The 16,522-nt window shown below is 37.4% G+C and overlaps 1 protein-coding gene across 6 annotated transcripts in view; it reads right to left on the minus strand.

The window, feature by feature from the left end:
• Positions 1–5,091, minus strand: part of FSIP1 (fibrous sheath interacting protein 1) — a 226,089-nt gene extending 220,998 nt beyond the window's left edge. For all 6 annotated transcript variants that reach the window (XM_079125955.1, XM_079125954.1, XM_079125952.1 and 3 more), the window contains exon 1: positions 4,911–5,091. The gene's annotated coding sequence lies outside the window, so the exon portion shown is untranslated. The remainder of the gene's footprint in view (positions 1–4,910) is intronic.
• Between the last annotated feature and the right edge of the window lie 11,431 nt (positions 5,092–16,522).

Genomic DNA, 16,522 nt, shown 5'->3' on the forward strand with positions numbered 1-16,522 from the left:
TCCCTCTCACCTCCAACTTCTCTTCTCCTTGATGCCACATTTTCAAAGGGGACCAATCTCTAAGGCACTGCTCTCATTTGATCAGCCTTCCCCTTCTAAAACCCATGATTCTATTTCTGCCCTCTGACGCAACAGAACAAAACCTACTTTACTAAACCTACTTTACCACTTTACTAAAGGACAAACTTTCATACCTGGCTGCACTTTGCCAATCTCCTTAACTATTTTTCACATGACATCCATAGACCTCTCACCACCTGGGATGTTCTATTTCCAGTGCTGTTTTCTTTTAAAGCAGGGTGGCTTAAGCTAGAGGAAGAACATTGGCCAGCAGGCACATGATCCTTCTAGATTCACTCAGTGAGATTGGGGTAACATGGATGCATGGAAGAAACAGGAAGAATTTCAGTTTTTTTCTTCTCAATACCTAGCCTTAAATGCTTATAATTATGTATTAAACCATCACTCTTAACAGAACAAAGCAGTGTAACAATGTCCTTTCTTACCCTACAGAATGACTTGCCTTTCTGTTTGTGAACCATAGAAGCAGAAACCAGAGAAGCTTTAGACATAAGAGAAAAAGCACAAACATTACCCACCTAAAGCTCCTCTTAGGAACACAGAGGGATAATGTGGCTTGGCCGCCAACCATTCAATGTGCCAAAGCTGATATTTAAGAGACAAGTAGATCAACTCTTCCCATCTCAGCAAACGAAAAAGGCATTGATCTCAACATTATTCACACTCTGCAAAAGGGTTTGGGCTCACTCAGGAAGGCACTGACATTATTATTGTGGGATGATGGATCACCCTGGCCCATCACATCACACCAAAAAGCATAAGTCACCAAAAGGCCAAATGTCTTGAAAATGCCCTAAGCAGCCTGTCAAGGAAGACTTATTGCAGCTTACGGAGGAAGCAATGAGATGGAAGCATGTGCAGAGCTGATATAATACATGTCAATAAGGGCAGAGGCACAGGGAACCATCAATGATATGGAGCAGCTAACAGGCTCCAGAAACCTTTTGATTTGCTTTAGAAAGAAGTCTGTTTTATTATGTTTTCTCCTGAAAATAATAAATTAAATACAGTTCACAGGAAAGATGGGGGTATAACTGGCAGATTATCTTTCAAATTGGACCTGGAAAAAGTATAGACAAAGAGCAAGGAAATCGGATCTTACAGATATATTTAAGTGAGAGGCCTTGGGTTGTGGCTTAGTGGTAGAGCACTTGCCTAGAATGTATGAGACACTGGGTTCAATTCTCGGTACCACATAAAAATAATAAATGAATAAAATAAAGGTCCATTAACATCTAAAAATATGTATATAAATAAATAAATGTTTTAAAAATTAAAACGAAAAGTAAAGCACTGTACAAAAAAGTAATAAAATCATACGCAAATTGTTATTGATTAATCAAATAGTGTGTCTTAATTAACAAAGTATGTGTGAGGAGGTGTGTACAAAAGGAGGAGCTAGTATAAAAAAAAATCTACCCTATCCTAAGGGAAATCAAAGAGAATATTGAAAAATTGATAAAGCCAAACAATAATCAAATAAATGTAATATTTTAGAGTTCAAGATGGAGCCTCTGAGGAATGCACTTTTTACCTTCCCTTGTAAACATTGCAGAACAGTTTGATATGTTTTACTATATTACTTTAACAAAAGTATTGGTTTTAAAACAAATAAATAATATGAAATCTTCAAGGGATTAGAAAGAAACACAAAAATAATCTGCATAACTATGGAATTACCTACCAAGCATAAAACAAAAGCATAATTCAAAAAGAAAGAGACGAATGGATTTGATTACATAATATTTTATGCTTTAGAGTCTCAAAAATAAAATGAATTCTAAATGAAATTGAAAGGTACTTGAGAAACTAGGGAAAATCCAGGCAACACAGATGATATAAAAAAGATGAAGAAATTTAAAGAGCTCTTACCAAGAAATAAGAAAAAAGAAACATTCTAACAGAAAACAAAGGAAAGGAGGGAGGAAGGGAAAAAGAGATAAAATGTCAATCACCTTGCTTTAAAAAAAAATCTGACTTCTTTACAGGAATATACAGAAAGAGATGTAAGATGATCACACTTCAAAGAAATCAGTGATGGGTTCTGGCTCGGTGGATATTTTTGTATCTTTTTTTACCTGTACTCATTTGTATTTTCTGCTTTTCTATTAAGTATGTCTTGAGTTCATAATTAAAGAATTTATTTATTGTAGGAACATTTCTAGAATTTACTAAAAAATATTCAAAAATAAATAAAAATCACCCAACATCCCATGACCCTGAGCTAATCACTGTTGGTACATTACTTTTCTATATTTCCTGTCTTTTTCAACAAAATTGACTCATATATCTCACTTAACATTACATAAATATTTTCCTATGACATTAAAATATTTCAAAAATAGAATATTATTTGTTTCATGATATTCAATTAGATAGATGACCAGATTCTAAGTTCAAATCACTACTAACACCTGCCAACTTCTTATAACATTCATTTCAAACAAGATTAAACTTTTTTCATACAGGGTTGTGAGAAATGCAACTTCCAGGAATGATTTAAAACCATATGACACCTGTAATTTGATATTTTTGGATGAATGAAAGAACATGAGTCCTCATTTACTTAATAATTATGAATAGTAAGCCTATAAAAAGTGAAATTATTTTCCTTATTTTTATGTCTAAAAATTATCCATAGTCAATTATTTTTGCTTTTTATTTTTGCTTATTATATAAAAAATGCTAGCCCATGAAAGACAAATAATGCAGAAGAATGTAAACGTTTTCAAAGTCAAAATTCCCCTGACCCCAATGACCAACGTTAACAGACTTTTATGTGTTTTTTTAAATTTCAGACATATGCAAACTTTATATCCTTTATAGCAACCTCCTCCTCACCAACACAAACATACACACAAATGGTGTGGTTCATTGCAACTTGCTTTTTTACACTTAGCAATGCATTCTAGAGATTTTTCTACATTACCTTTATAGATATACTTCAGGCTTTCAAACAACAGCACAATACTCCATTGTATAGATGTAGCTGTAAATCAGCTAAAATATGTTGTATCTAGAATATCTACTATTGAAAGCAATTTTAAAACATACTTAAAAATGGATCATACACCAAAAGAAAAAACTAAAACTATAAAATGTCTAGAAAATATGCATGATTGTGGTTAGGTGAAGATTTCTTGGATACAACATCAAAAGCAAGAATCAAAGGGAAAATAATGATAAATTGGAATGCATCAAAATTTGAAAGTTGTGTTCTTCAAAAGATATTGTTAAGAAAAGGAAAACAAAACTCCAAGACTGGGAGAAAATATCTGCAAAACACATCTAATAAAGAACTTGGATCCAGAACATATAAAGAAGCATCAAGAAACAGTAAGAAAACAAAAGATTTGGACAGACATATCATCCAAGATGTACAAATGGCAAATTAGCACATGAAAGATGTTCAACATCATCAGTTCTCTGAAAATTTCTAATTAAAACCAAAATGAGATTCCATAACACACCTCTTTGAGTGGTAAAATTAATTTAAAAAAAAACTTACAATGCCAAGTTTTGACAAAGTTGGGGAGCAATCAGAACTCATACATTGCTAGAGACAATGTAAAATGGCAGAGTCACTTTGCAAAACTGTTTGTCAGTTTCTTAAAAACATACACTTCCCTACATATTTACCCAAGAAAGGACAATTTATATTCACATAAAACCTGTAAGTGAATATTCATAGTAGCTTCGTTAAAAATTGTCAAACAATTGAAAACAGTTCAAATACCCTTAAACTAGTGGTGAATAAACAAACTGCGGTACATCTACACAAGGGACTACTACTCAGCAATAAAAGGGAACAAGTAACTGATAGAACACAGATGAGTATCCACCGCTTTATGCTCATGTAAAAGAAGCCAGATTCAGAAGACAACACAGTGTTTGCTTACACCAGTAAGACCCTCTGGAATCAGCAAAATCTATGGACAGAAAATTGTTGACAGGTTAGAGGGGAATGGAGAAGGGGTTAACTACAAAGAGTACTAGGAGAAATCTAGAAGATTTGGGAAGGGATGATGAAATTGTTCTGTATCTGTATGTGTCAAAATTCCTAGAACTGTACATTAAAAAGGTGAATTCTATCGAAAGTAAATGACACCTCGATTTTAAGTTACTGTCCTTTTACCAATCTTTAGTTATGCTCATTCACAAGATAAATTACAATTGCTGCACCAGAGACCACCTGTGTTTCAATTTTGATAGTCTGCCAAATTGTGCTCCATTTAAAAAAAAAAATTGTGTCAAATTACACTACCACCAACGGAGTTATGTATGATAAGATGAATAAGTTTCTCCACATTGGCTTGGTGCCAATCTGATTTTCGTCAGTCTTTCTATCTTTGCCAATCCGATAGGTGTCCAAAGACATTTGTGAGTTTGATTTACATTCCTTCAATTATGAGAAAAGTTGAGTCTCTAGTCAAATGTTTACTGGCCTTTTTTTTTTTTTTTTTCATTTTTTCTATGAAATGTCTATTCGCATCCTTTGCCATTTACAATCTAGTTTAAACGACTGATTCGTTCCAGCTCTTTATTGGCTACATGGCGTGGGAGTCCTAACGCTCTGGACTTTGCAGTCGGGTCCCAGGAATACTCAACAAAACACTCAGCGGAACATCAGCCCTAGGTATTCACGCCCGCTGGTCCCCACCTCCTCCGGCTGGGCCCACCCCACAGCCCTCCCCGCTTTCTCATTGGTCCTGCCTGCTGTTCCTAACAACCAGCCTGGGTCACTCAGCCTGATACGACTCAGCCCCGCCCCACTCGTTTGCTCGTAGAGTGGCGAACAAGTCCCGCCAGTGGTCTGCGTCGTCCCTCACCTTCTTGGCGGGAACGCAGAGCTAACCGCCAGTCGTTAAAGCACCGACTCGCTCAAAAGCGCGCCGCTGACCCTCAGCATCACCCACTTCTCCCCAAAAGGGAGGGGTGTTTCCCGCCACCGTTGCCTCTGGAGGTGAAGATGTGACCTGTTCAAAACCCTCCTGCCTCTGGGGAAACTGTTCCCCTGGCAACCAAAAACACGACGCTCCCAGTCTCGCGATAGGAGAAAAGGGGCGTACCATCCGGAAATAGGTCGTAGGGGTCGGGCGGGGCAGCGAGGAAGCCTGCTACAAACCCGCACCGGTGAAGAGCTGGGTCAGCCCTGCTGTCTTCTGTCTTTGCAGCCGACATTGTGATTAGGGAATAGTTTGTTCATATTTAGGTTGGACTCAGAAGGAGATTTCCGGTGCTTGACGGGCTCTGGGTCCCTATTACTGGTTTCTTGCAGGCTAGCTACCCTTTCTGATCTAGTTTCCTCCTCCATGAAATGAGGATGATAATTTTTCCCGCCTCACAAGACTTGTGCAGCTGGAAGAGATCATAACGTGAAGCTCTTGTAAATTTGGGGTGCTGTGTAAATTTTTCATGATATAAGTTTTGCACAGAATTGGGCAATAGTCCAGAAAGGATAGTAATTGCTGTTTGCACCTTCTTTTATTTGTAATTTCTCTAATTTTCAGTTACCCAGTAGCATCAAATTTCTGCTGCATTCCACTCTCCAGCCTGGACAGTGCTTTACAATTTACAAACAATTCTCACATTCATGGCGCCTTTGTCATGATTTTAAGTAGGTAGAATGTGTCCTCCTACCCCGCCCCCGTCTTTCTTAGTGGAGCAAATACGCATACGTTAAGTGAGTTGCCCAAAGAACACAGCTATAAATCTAGTGCAGTGCTGGCTTTCTGATGTAAATGCAGTCCACACACTGCTGAACTTGTATTTGTATCTCCAGTCCAGACTTCTCCCCTGACCTCGAGATTCCTTTATCTGTGTATTTGACATTTCTGCTTGGATGTGTAAGAACCATCTCAAACTTAAAAAGTAAAAAATCAAACTACTTCCCCACTACAGCCCCTATCTATCTCAGTAAACAAGAATTCCATCCTGCCAGGTTCAGACCAAGAACTTTGGAGTCATCCTCAATTCCTTGTCCTTTGATACACTACAATTTGTTATAAATTCTTTCAGGTCTACATTTAACATATATCCAGAATTCAAGCACTTTTCATACCTTCAATGTTTCCATTCAGGTCCATACTCCCATCATCTCTCATTCAGATTTTTGCAGTAATCTAACTGGAGTGAGGTTTTTTTGGTGAGGGTGATGGTGGTGGCTTTTTGTTGTTGTTCAAGGGGACTCTGGGGCCCTTAGTCTACTTTCAATACAGCAGCCCGAATCATACTTTCAAAAACTGTCAAACCATGTTACTCCTCTGCTTTGATCTCTTTGTCATGGCTCCTCATTTCACTTAGAGTCCTTACAATGCCGAGGAGTCCTAAATGATCAGACTCTTACTCACTACCCTCAGTGCTTCTATTCAGGAATTTCACCCCAGCATTACTCAGGAAGTTTAAATTTTTCTAAATCCCAAATTTTAAAAAAGTTGAAAAATCAAGAAAATGGGAGGAAGTATTCTAATTCTCATGAGAATTAAACTTTAGCAGCCAACATACAGATGTCACTTAGGAGATTCACTGAAATCAAGTGGGAAGCAAGAGCCGAAATGCTTGGCACTCTGAATCAGAGGTGAGGTCAACATTTCCAGGAACCAGGACAGGAGCATGTGGGAGAAGCATGGTCACAATCTAATCTCAGTCTTACTTGTAGCTAATGCCATGTTATAAACTGGTCCTTTCTGCTGCTGGCAGTGAATCATTCTTGCAAATAAAATAAATATTAATAAATTGATATACTTACATTATACTTTATACAAATTCTTTTAGCAGTGTTGAAGAAATGACTTTGGGATTTAAAGCAAGCCCTTAAATTAGCAATTTCCAATCCATGATTCTAAGCAGGGTTGTTAACCTTGCTCATAGATTTGTATGTGAAAGAAAATGAAGGAGGGAGGATAGCTTAGTGGTAAAATGCTTGCCTAGCATGCATGAGGCCCTAGGTTGGATTTCTAGTACCCTCCCTTGCAAAAAAAAGAAAGAAAAGTGAAGCAACTAAAGTTAAGACATTCTAAAGGGGGATCTGGAGATTTTGAGAGGATTACACTCACATCTGCTAAAGGTCAAAGCACAGAATGTTCTAACAGACTTGGATAAACAACTAAGGCAGTATTCAGTGGCCTTCAACATCTCTCAGCTGGGAGTACCCTCCTTAACTTGCCAATCAGAATGGGTTTGCAATGTAGGATTTCTGCCCAGTCAACAACTGCCTCCAAAAACTACTCTTTGTGAAAATCTCCTGTGAAATCCTTCTCTTGTGCTTGCCTGAGGGCTATCCTTATTAGGTTTACCCAAACTGCAGTTCTTTGTTTCCCTCAACAATGCTATTTCCTTTCACCTCTGTATCAACATTCTTTAGTTAATAGTTATATTGTTCAAATACTATCCAATGATGTTCCCTGTTTTTTCCTACATTTGACTATTTACCACAGATAACAATTCTTATAAACACTTATAAATTTAGGAGTTCTTATTTCTAAAACAAATGCTTTAGATAGTCATAATAATGAGTAAAGAATATGAAGAAAGTTGGAAATAGTCTAATAATAATTTACAGGGCTGGAGGCATAGCTCAGTGCTGGAAACTGTGCTTAGCATGTGTAAGACCCTGAGTTCAATCCCCAGAATGAAGAAGAGGAAGGAGGAGAAGGAGAAGAGGAAAAGGAAGAAGGAGGAGAAGAAGATCCTGTTTCTACATCCCAAAGATTAATATCTGTCAGGAACTTGGAAATACACACACACACACACACACACACACACACACATACACACATACACACACACACACCAGCTTATTACTTCTACCTGTAATACAGTTTCCCAGCTATCCATGTGACTAGCTTCCTCTTTCCTCAATATCTGCTTCCTTAAGAGGGTTTTTCCTACCTACCCTATATAAAATAATAATCCCCATCACCACATTCCCTATCCTCTGTCCCCTCAATCCCATTTTGTTAGTCTGCTTTCCATTACTGTGATAAAATACCTGAGATAATCAACTTATAAGAAAGAAAAGTTTTATTTTGGCTCATGGTTTCTGTCCAATGATCATCAGTCCTGTTGCTTTGGGCTTGTGGTAGCACAGTACATCATGATAGCACATGACAAAGGAAGGTTGTCCATTTCATGTCAGCTTAGAAGAAAAGAAAGAGAATATCTCTTTGAAGGGCTTGTTCCCAATGACCTAACTTCTGTCTAGTAGGCCCCACTTTCTAAAGGCTCTGCCATCTCCCAATAGCACCATGGGTTGGCACCCAAGTCTTGAACACATGGATGGGCCTTTGGGGTACATTTGTCCAAACTACAGCAACTGCTTTATTGTATTTTGTTTTGTTTTTAAGGAGCGAGGTACATTTATTTGGATTCTGATACTAACTAGCTGTGTGATCGCAGGTAAATCTGTAAGTTTGTATGAACTAGTTTCCTCATTTGAAAAATGAGTTCAGTTCTTCACTCTACTGCACATGAGAATTGCCTGGAGAGATTTCATAAAATACTGATCCTGGGCCAGGCACAGTGGTACATGCCTATAGCCCGAGTGGCTTGGGAGACTGAGGCAGAAGTATTGTGAGTTAAACATCAGCCACAGCAACTGAGCAAGGCCCTGAGCAACTCAGCAAGACTCTGTCTCTAAACAAAATATTTCTAAAAGGTATGGGGACATGGCTCAGTGGTTAAGTGCCCCTGGGTTCAATCTCTGGTACCAAAAAAAAAAAAAAAAAAAAAAAAAAAAAAAAAAAAAAACTGAATACTGATCCCTGGGCTGTACCTGAGAACTTCTCAAACTTTAATATGCAGATATATCATCTGGGGATCTTGTTTAAAATGCTGATTCAATGTCAGGTAGGACCCAAGACTCTAAATAGGTTCCCAGGTGATGCCAGTGCTTCTGGTCTACCGGATACTGGTCTGAAACTATAACTACAAACTGGTAATCTCTGAGTGCCTGCATAATGTGTATTTTTCATTAACAAAGGTCATTCTTTCCAGTTTTTAATTTTTTGTGACTGACAGTGCCCATTAAGAAAACAATACATTTCATGTTTCTTGGCAATGAGGGTAAGGATGAGAAAACTAAGAAAAAGCAGAGTTATAATCAGTACACATGATATTACTGGGAGGTTCACTTTAAAATTCAGGATCAATGGAAACTTTGTATCTCTTCACTTTTTGTAACCTTCCCAAATTAAGTCCCCATTGGTTACATTTTGCATAAAACTCATCTCATTTTGAATTGTTTTCTGTTTCTGTCTGTTTTTCTCACCTTATTTATCTCCCACTGCTTCCATTTTGAGAAGTGCTGGGAGAGTGTGTGCCTTGAGAGCAAACTAATAAATTGTAGTCGCTGTGTATTTTTTCTGAAAATATTTCTGTGTCAAAATAATTAACATTCAAATATAAATTAACAAGCACCATACTTTTCTGGCTGCATTTTCTTCATTTCTGCAAACATAGTCTATGAATTGTTATGCCTTTCAAAGTAATTCATAAAAATTTCTTCTAGAGTCAAGATATTTTAAGCCAAACTTTCTCTGGTCTTACTCCAGGTTGATGACATATGGTAGTACTGGTTTTGAGTTAGCTTTAGTTTTTGTTTTCAATCTCTCCTTACTCTTGACACTCTCCTTCTGAGCAGAGTCAGATTTGAATGAATGAGGAAGAACCCACACTATATTCCATATGGCTTCCAACCAGTCTCATTTACCCAGTTTCCCTTTTCTCACCGTAAGTGCTTACCAAGTATAACAAGTTGTTAGGAGAAGAATCTCATTAAGCCTTGTATCATAGATTCCACCAACTGAATTAAATAGTCATTTCTTTTGAAGGGCAGTTAATAGTGTATGCCACTGGCCAGTTCCCACCTCTTAGGAGTCTATGCTTAGCATTATTAAATATTACATTTATTGTCTAGGATATGCCATAGATCCATCATTTCACTTCATTTCATAACATACCATGAGTTGGCACCATTATTATTCGGATTTATGTTTGAGAAGGAGAGGATTAAAAGTTTCCTTTTTTCCAAGACCTCCCAGAAACTGGCACTGGGATTCCAAACCAGGTTTCATAGTTTGCTCTCTGAACCTCCTCATGGGCCTCAGTTCCAGGAAAGAGGCTAATTATATCCACTAGATGGTGCTGACTGTCTTCTTTTAAAGGGAAAAAAACTGCAGCCACTTTTTCCAAAACCCTCCTTGGGTTTCAGATGTGATTCAAGAAGTTACTGCATTGAAATATACTGTATGTTCAAACTGTGCTTAGGTGCATCTTTAAATAACCATACAAATAGGAAGAGTGCAAATTAGATCTGAAAAAAATATATATATGGATTTTTAAAAATATCTTAGTACATGTTATACATATCCAAATAGAAAGTAACTTTGAGAACCGGAAAGTTCTCACAAATATTTACAAAAAATTAGCAGATGTGAAAAGAAGTCCATTTACCCCTCTTATACCATCTACTCTCTGTCCAGCACCTCCCAATCTAGCTTGGCCATAGTGTCATTACATAAGCAAGGGTCACGAACAGGAGAATAAATAAAGCTTTAAAAACAAAAAGCAGGCAGGGTGCAGTGACACACACCTGTAACCCCAGGGGCTGGGGAGGCTGAGACAGTAATGGTAAGGCTCTAAGCAACTCAGTGAGACACTGTATCTAAATAAAATACAAAATAGGGCCGGAGATATGGCTCAGTGGTTGAGTGCCCCTGAGTTCAATCCCCAGTAAAAAGAACAAAAAGCAGATTCTGGAACAAGTAATCTTATTTTTATTCAAGGTAAAATGCACTTTAAAATTAGCAAGTGTTTCATATCTTTTTTATACAGTACCTTCTTTTGCACTTAAAATCTGAAATAAATCACTTCTAAGATTTTATTGCTCATAAGGATCAGTTGAGGTGTCCCTATTTCTGATTCAACAGGTAGAAGCCCAGTCCAGAAACCTACATTTTAACAAGTATCTTGGTGATTCTGGTATGATGGAACCATGAACTTACTGTGAAAACCACTGGTTTAGAGTTTGTGTTTCAGAAGGTAGATAGTGATGAGGGCACTGCTTCTAGAGGCACCACGTTGCTCTCATGGAGTTATACAACAGGGAAGCTCCGAATAGTGACATCTGGTCTTCCTTTGTCAATAGTAAGCTAAAAAACTGAAACATTTCCTCCCTTTTTGCTGCCTTGATTCTGAATTTTTCTCCTTGTTTTTCCTGCCTTCTATGGATTTCTATGCAGAATCAGGTTCTGGTTTTTTTTTTTTTTTTTTTTTTTTTTTTTTTAATCAGGGGAAGAAAACAAAAACTTACCTTGATCCTGTTGGCTTGAAAATATGCCCATACTCTGAATCTTTTTAAAGTGAAGAGTATTACAGTTTGAGTATGTGGTGTCCCCCAAAAGCTCAAATGTAAGATAATGCAAGAATGTTTAGAGGTGCAATGATTAAATTATGAGGTCTGGCCTAATTGTTGGCTTAATCTACTGATAGGGATTAACTGATAGGGATTAATCTACTGATAGGGATTAATTGTAGGGAGGTAGGGCATGGCTGGAGGAGGTGGGCCACTAGGGGTATGGCTTTGTGGTATGCATTTTATCCCTGGTGTGTAAAGCTCTCTCTGCTTCCTAATTGCCCTGTCCTGAGCTGCTTTTCTCTGCCACACACTTCCACCATAACGTTCTGCCTTACCTCAGACTCAGAGCAAGAGTCAGCCATCTGTGGATTAAGACCTCTGAAACCCTGAGTCCCAAAAAAACTTTTCCTCCTCTAATTTGTTCTTGTTGGATCCTTTGGTCACAGGAGCAAAAAAGCTGACTGAAACAAGGAATTAGTTCATACATTGTCATGTGACATTATTTAATTTCTTCAAGGGATGTGAATTTCAGGAGAAGGGCTATGCGGGGGATAGTAGAGATGTGTAAAATCAGCATGCATGTAGACAGCAGTTAAGCTATCGCCTTCCGTTCCACAAGAATTGTTAAGGCCTGTCTCAAAGATAAAGTAAATTTTAAAAATGAAGATGTTCCTTGGGATTTGAGGTTGGGATAGCCATGACCTCAGTTCTGCTCTGAAGAAATCAGCTCTACCAAGAATCATTCTCACCAAAAAGGCAGGAATCTCTTTCTCTTTTTTTCTGAGGCAGTTCCCTCCATAACAGACTGCTTAACTTTCTCATTATTTTACTAGCTCCAAAGTTTGGTTGCCTTCTGCAATTCTTCCCCCCTCCCCATTGGTGCATTATAGTTGAATATAATGATGGGATTTGTTACATATTCAAACATGCACACAATATAACAATATAATTTGACCAATATCACCCTCAACACTCCCTCTACCTCCTGCAATTCTGTACCTGTAAGGAATTAAAGAGGGGCTGGGTTTGTGGCTCAGTGATAGAGCACTTGCCTAGCATGTGTGAGGCACTGAGTTCAATCCTCAGCACCACACATAAATAAATAAAATAAAGGTTCTTTGACAACTAAAAAAAAAGAATTAAAGAAGTTTCCCGAGGCTAGCTGTAGTTTCAGTTGCTGGATGCCAACTGAGATTACAATGCTCTATTCCTCGCTCTTCGCCCCACCAGCAGAGCAGATAAGGCATGGCTTGGGAAGAAGGGCTGAAGAGTTTAGTAATTTCACAGCAACAATCAATCCTGGCTGAAACCCATGGTTTCTGAACACTACCCCTGCATTTGGTGTCATGCTTCATGTTTCTGCCTGCTGGCAAGCTTGTTTTTCAGTCCAAAGCATAACTTCTGTATTGAGCTTGGTCTCTCAGATCCCATAGGAGTTTTGTTTACTTTTTTGAGACTGTTGATCTATATACTAAATATTCAGCATATAATTATAGTGCATCTTTATTATAATATAAACCTTTGTGTTTATTTTAGCATAAAGTAAAGGAAGTTAGAAACAATTAGTATAACAGGTTAGAAATGTATTCCAAACAGTAAGAGATTTAAGCAGCAATATGCAGAAAGGATAGCTAAAGAAACAAGTAAACAACCACAGTGCTTTGTTTGTCAATCATGAGTCATGCTGCCCCATCCTGGAATTCTTAGCACCTCACTTTATTTTTTACAGATCTTTTTTCTTAGTTGAAATTCAAAGTAATGTTTCTATTTGAACACACAATGTGTTTATTAGACTAGGGTCGAGTCGTTCTTTTGATGACTCTTGGCTTTCTTCTTTAAAATACTTCAGTATCTTATCATCCTAAATCCTTATTTAATGAAGGTATGAAGGAACTTTGTTCCCCCTCATTTTATCATAATAGTTAAAACAGAATCAATATTCCAATTTCATTAAAAATTTCATATTCCTCTCATTCATACAAAAAATTTTAAATCATGTACCCCTGGATGCCCAGCCTGTCTGTGCTAAGAGCTGCATGGGCTGGGGCAGTCTCTTAACCTCTCTCAGTCTCCAGTTCCTCTAATACAATGAGGGAGTAGATAAAGGTTCTATGACCAGTTTCAGCTCTGAGACTCTGTGATCCTCCTACTGGTTCCCAGTAACTAGTAAGAATAGAATGGAAGGTCATAGGGGAAGATTTATCTTCTCAACCTACTATTTTCTTAATTATTTAAATTTCATCATGAAAGACATTTGAAAGCATTGGTTCCCACTCCCTATGACTTGGCTTATGGATTAAACATTGTTTTGAAAATCCTGAGTTCTCATTCATGATCTTGAAAAAAAGTACTTAATCTCCTCAGTCTCAACTTCTTCTTAAATTACTGTGGTGGTACATGGCTAGACTAAGATGCTCTAAATTCTAAGTGCTCTGTATGAAGTAAATGTTCATTTTGTGAAGAAAGGAATGTGCTTTATTTAAAAAAAAAAAAAAACTTGTCATCATCTATCAAACAAAATCATTGAGGAGGATGCACTCCAGAAAATGTAATTTTCATTTTCCTTCTGCAATTTTTGCCTATAGTTGATCATTTACTGCACTCTCTCATGGTTGTTGTTGTTTTTTTTTTTTCTCACCAAAACTGTCTAGAGAGCAAGGACTATATCCTGAACACTTCATGCTCAACTGTAATACTAAGTATTAAATGTAAAGACATTGACTGTTATGAGTGAATGAATCATATAAACTTGCAGAGAAGATTATCAAGTGCCCCTCCAAAGCCTGGGCAATGGGTGAGGGTGATTTGATGGCAGTAACTCTGAAACTACACTGTTGGCAAACTCAAACCAGAATCAGCAAGGGGAAGATGAGGCACAAAATGACGCTTGTGAGCACTCTCAGCAACGCCATCTCAAGCCTGGCATTCCTTTAAGAGTTTCTTGACATTTCATGTAAACCCAATGCCTCTACCACAAAACAGGGGGAATGGTGAGGCAGAAGGAATTCTGGAAAATAACACTGAGAAAAACATCTGCCAAGCATTAAGGATTTTAATCTGGTCCCCAGTACAGTTTAATAATATGTGCCAAGTGGGTATTCAAAAAATAGTCATGATAACGATAGATGATGATCATCAGTACTTTGGAGGGTACAAGCGGAAGAATTGGGCTTTGATGCCTTCTGTACTGTTTTTAGCTGTGTCTAACTTGCTTCATCTCTCAGGGCTAATGATGCAGCCATCTGTGCCTCTAGTTTCCCCATCTGCAAAACAGAGATCATATCATTTCCTACAGAAAGTTTGTGGGCTGAGTTTTAATATCCTCCAGTGAAACATCATATATAAATAAAAAGCAGGCAATAAGAAACTAAATGCTACCAAAGGAGAAAACTTTAAGACACGGAGTATTATATGTTAAAATTAATTAGGAACTCCTAAATAATATTCTAATGACTTGAAGTGGTTGGTTGCTGCAAAGGTACTTATATTGCACTCACTTTAGATTTTAAGTAGTCGAGAACATAAATTATTAACAAATATACAAATTCCAGGTAAATTTGACTCATTAAACTCAATTTTTATACATATTTATCCAAGATATTATGTGGGTTCTAAATTAATTTCTGAAACAAACTAGCATTATTTAACTTACACTTATTCTAACAAAGTCATGCTGTCTTAGGAGCACTGTAATAAATACACAAAAGAAAAAAGAAGAAATCTTTCTTCTTGGTTATCCAGAGGATATGGGAGGGAAGAATAAAATTCAGACTAGCTCATAATTACCTAGTCTATACAGAAAAACCAAGGAATTATCTGAGTAAATGAGCATGATATAAGCATGTCTGCAAAAGCCATTGGTAACTCTGGCCTGACAGCCTGAGTTGCCTTGTTCCTCAATTCCTTACAAGGATGCACATGGTTTCTTCTCTTTTGTTTCATCTGATACTGCACTGCAAAATACAGAAGCTTTTAAAAGATAACTTGTATCTTTATCAAAATAATACATATATGTGGTTTTAAAATATAACCATAAAACTTAACAAACATAAAACAAAACAAAGCAAACAACAGAGAGCTCCAGAGAAAAGAGTCTGCTATAATTTCAGTTGTGTCTTCTGGCATTCACACATCTCCATATTTCTAAATATGTATATTCTACACTTTTTTGTGTCTCCCATTTTGGACATAATTTTATTGTCTCCTGTCATGGTAGATGAAGGTACTGCTCTCTTGCACAATTGTCTTTTCTACATCTTCACCCTCTCAATATCATTGTAATTTTCTGGTTAATCCACATCCGGTGTATATGTTAATATGTTCTCACAAATTTCATTCACCACTAAGAATTAGAGCCTAGTGCTGATTATATTCCTCCCTCAGCCTTATTGTTTACTTTGCTTATTTCTCCTTATATCCATTGCTGATTCTTCCTACACCTCCCAAACACTCCTTGGGCAACAGGTCAATAGCAACAACTAACCTATGAGTTACACTCTTTTCTTGGAGACATCCTCCTAGAGAATTCTATCCTTTTCCTCTCTGGTCTGGTTGTTCTCTAGGTTTGCCAGCAATGCATCATCCTGATATTTCCTCAAGCATTTCTTGTTGTTTTGTTCTTGGTTCTGGATATTGGACCCAGGTTTTCACACATGCTTAGCACATGCTCTACCACTGGGCTACATTCTTAGGCCTTTCTCCCACTCTTATCCTTAAAGTTCCCTTGGCTTATATCCTGAGTTAGTTTCCTGTTTCCTGGACTTTGCATCTTCTTCTTTCATGCTTTCACCTTCATTTTATTGAAGCCCAACATCTAGTAGTTTCATCAGATTATAAAGTCAATATATTGGCAGAAGAAATGATAGCTTTCGCTAGATGTATATCTCTATGGCTTAAATGTGTCCCCTACAAAATTCAAGAGTTGAAACTTAATGGCTAATGTGAAGGTAGTAAAAGATTGATCCTTTAAGAGGAAATGATGTCATGAGAGCCCCTCCCCTCCTGAATGGAATGAAAGATCCTTATAAAAGAGGCTTCACAAATTCCTTCACAAATTCAGACTAGCTCATAATTGCCTAGTCTATA

Source organism: Sciurus vulgaris (genome assembly GCF_902686455.1).
Source record: "Sciurus vulgaris genome assembly, chromosome: 2".
Lineage (NCBI taxonomy): Eukaryota > Metazoa > Chordata > Mammalia > Rodentia > Sciuridae > Sciurus > Sciurus vulgaris.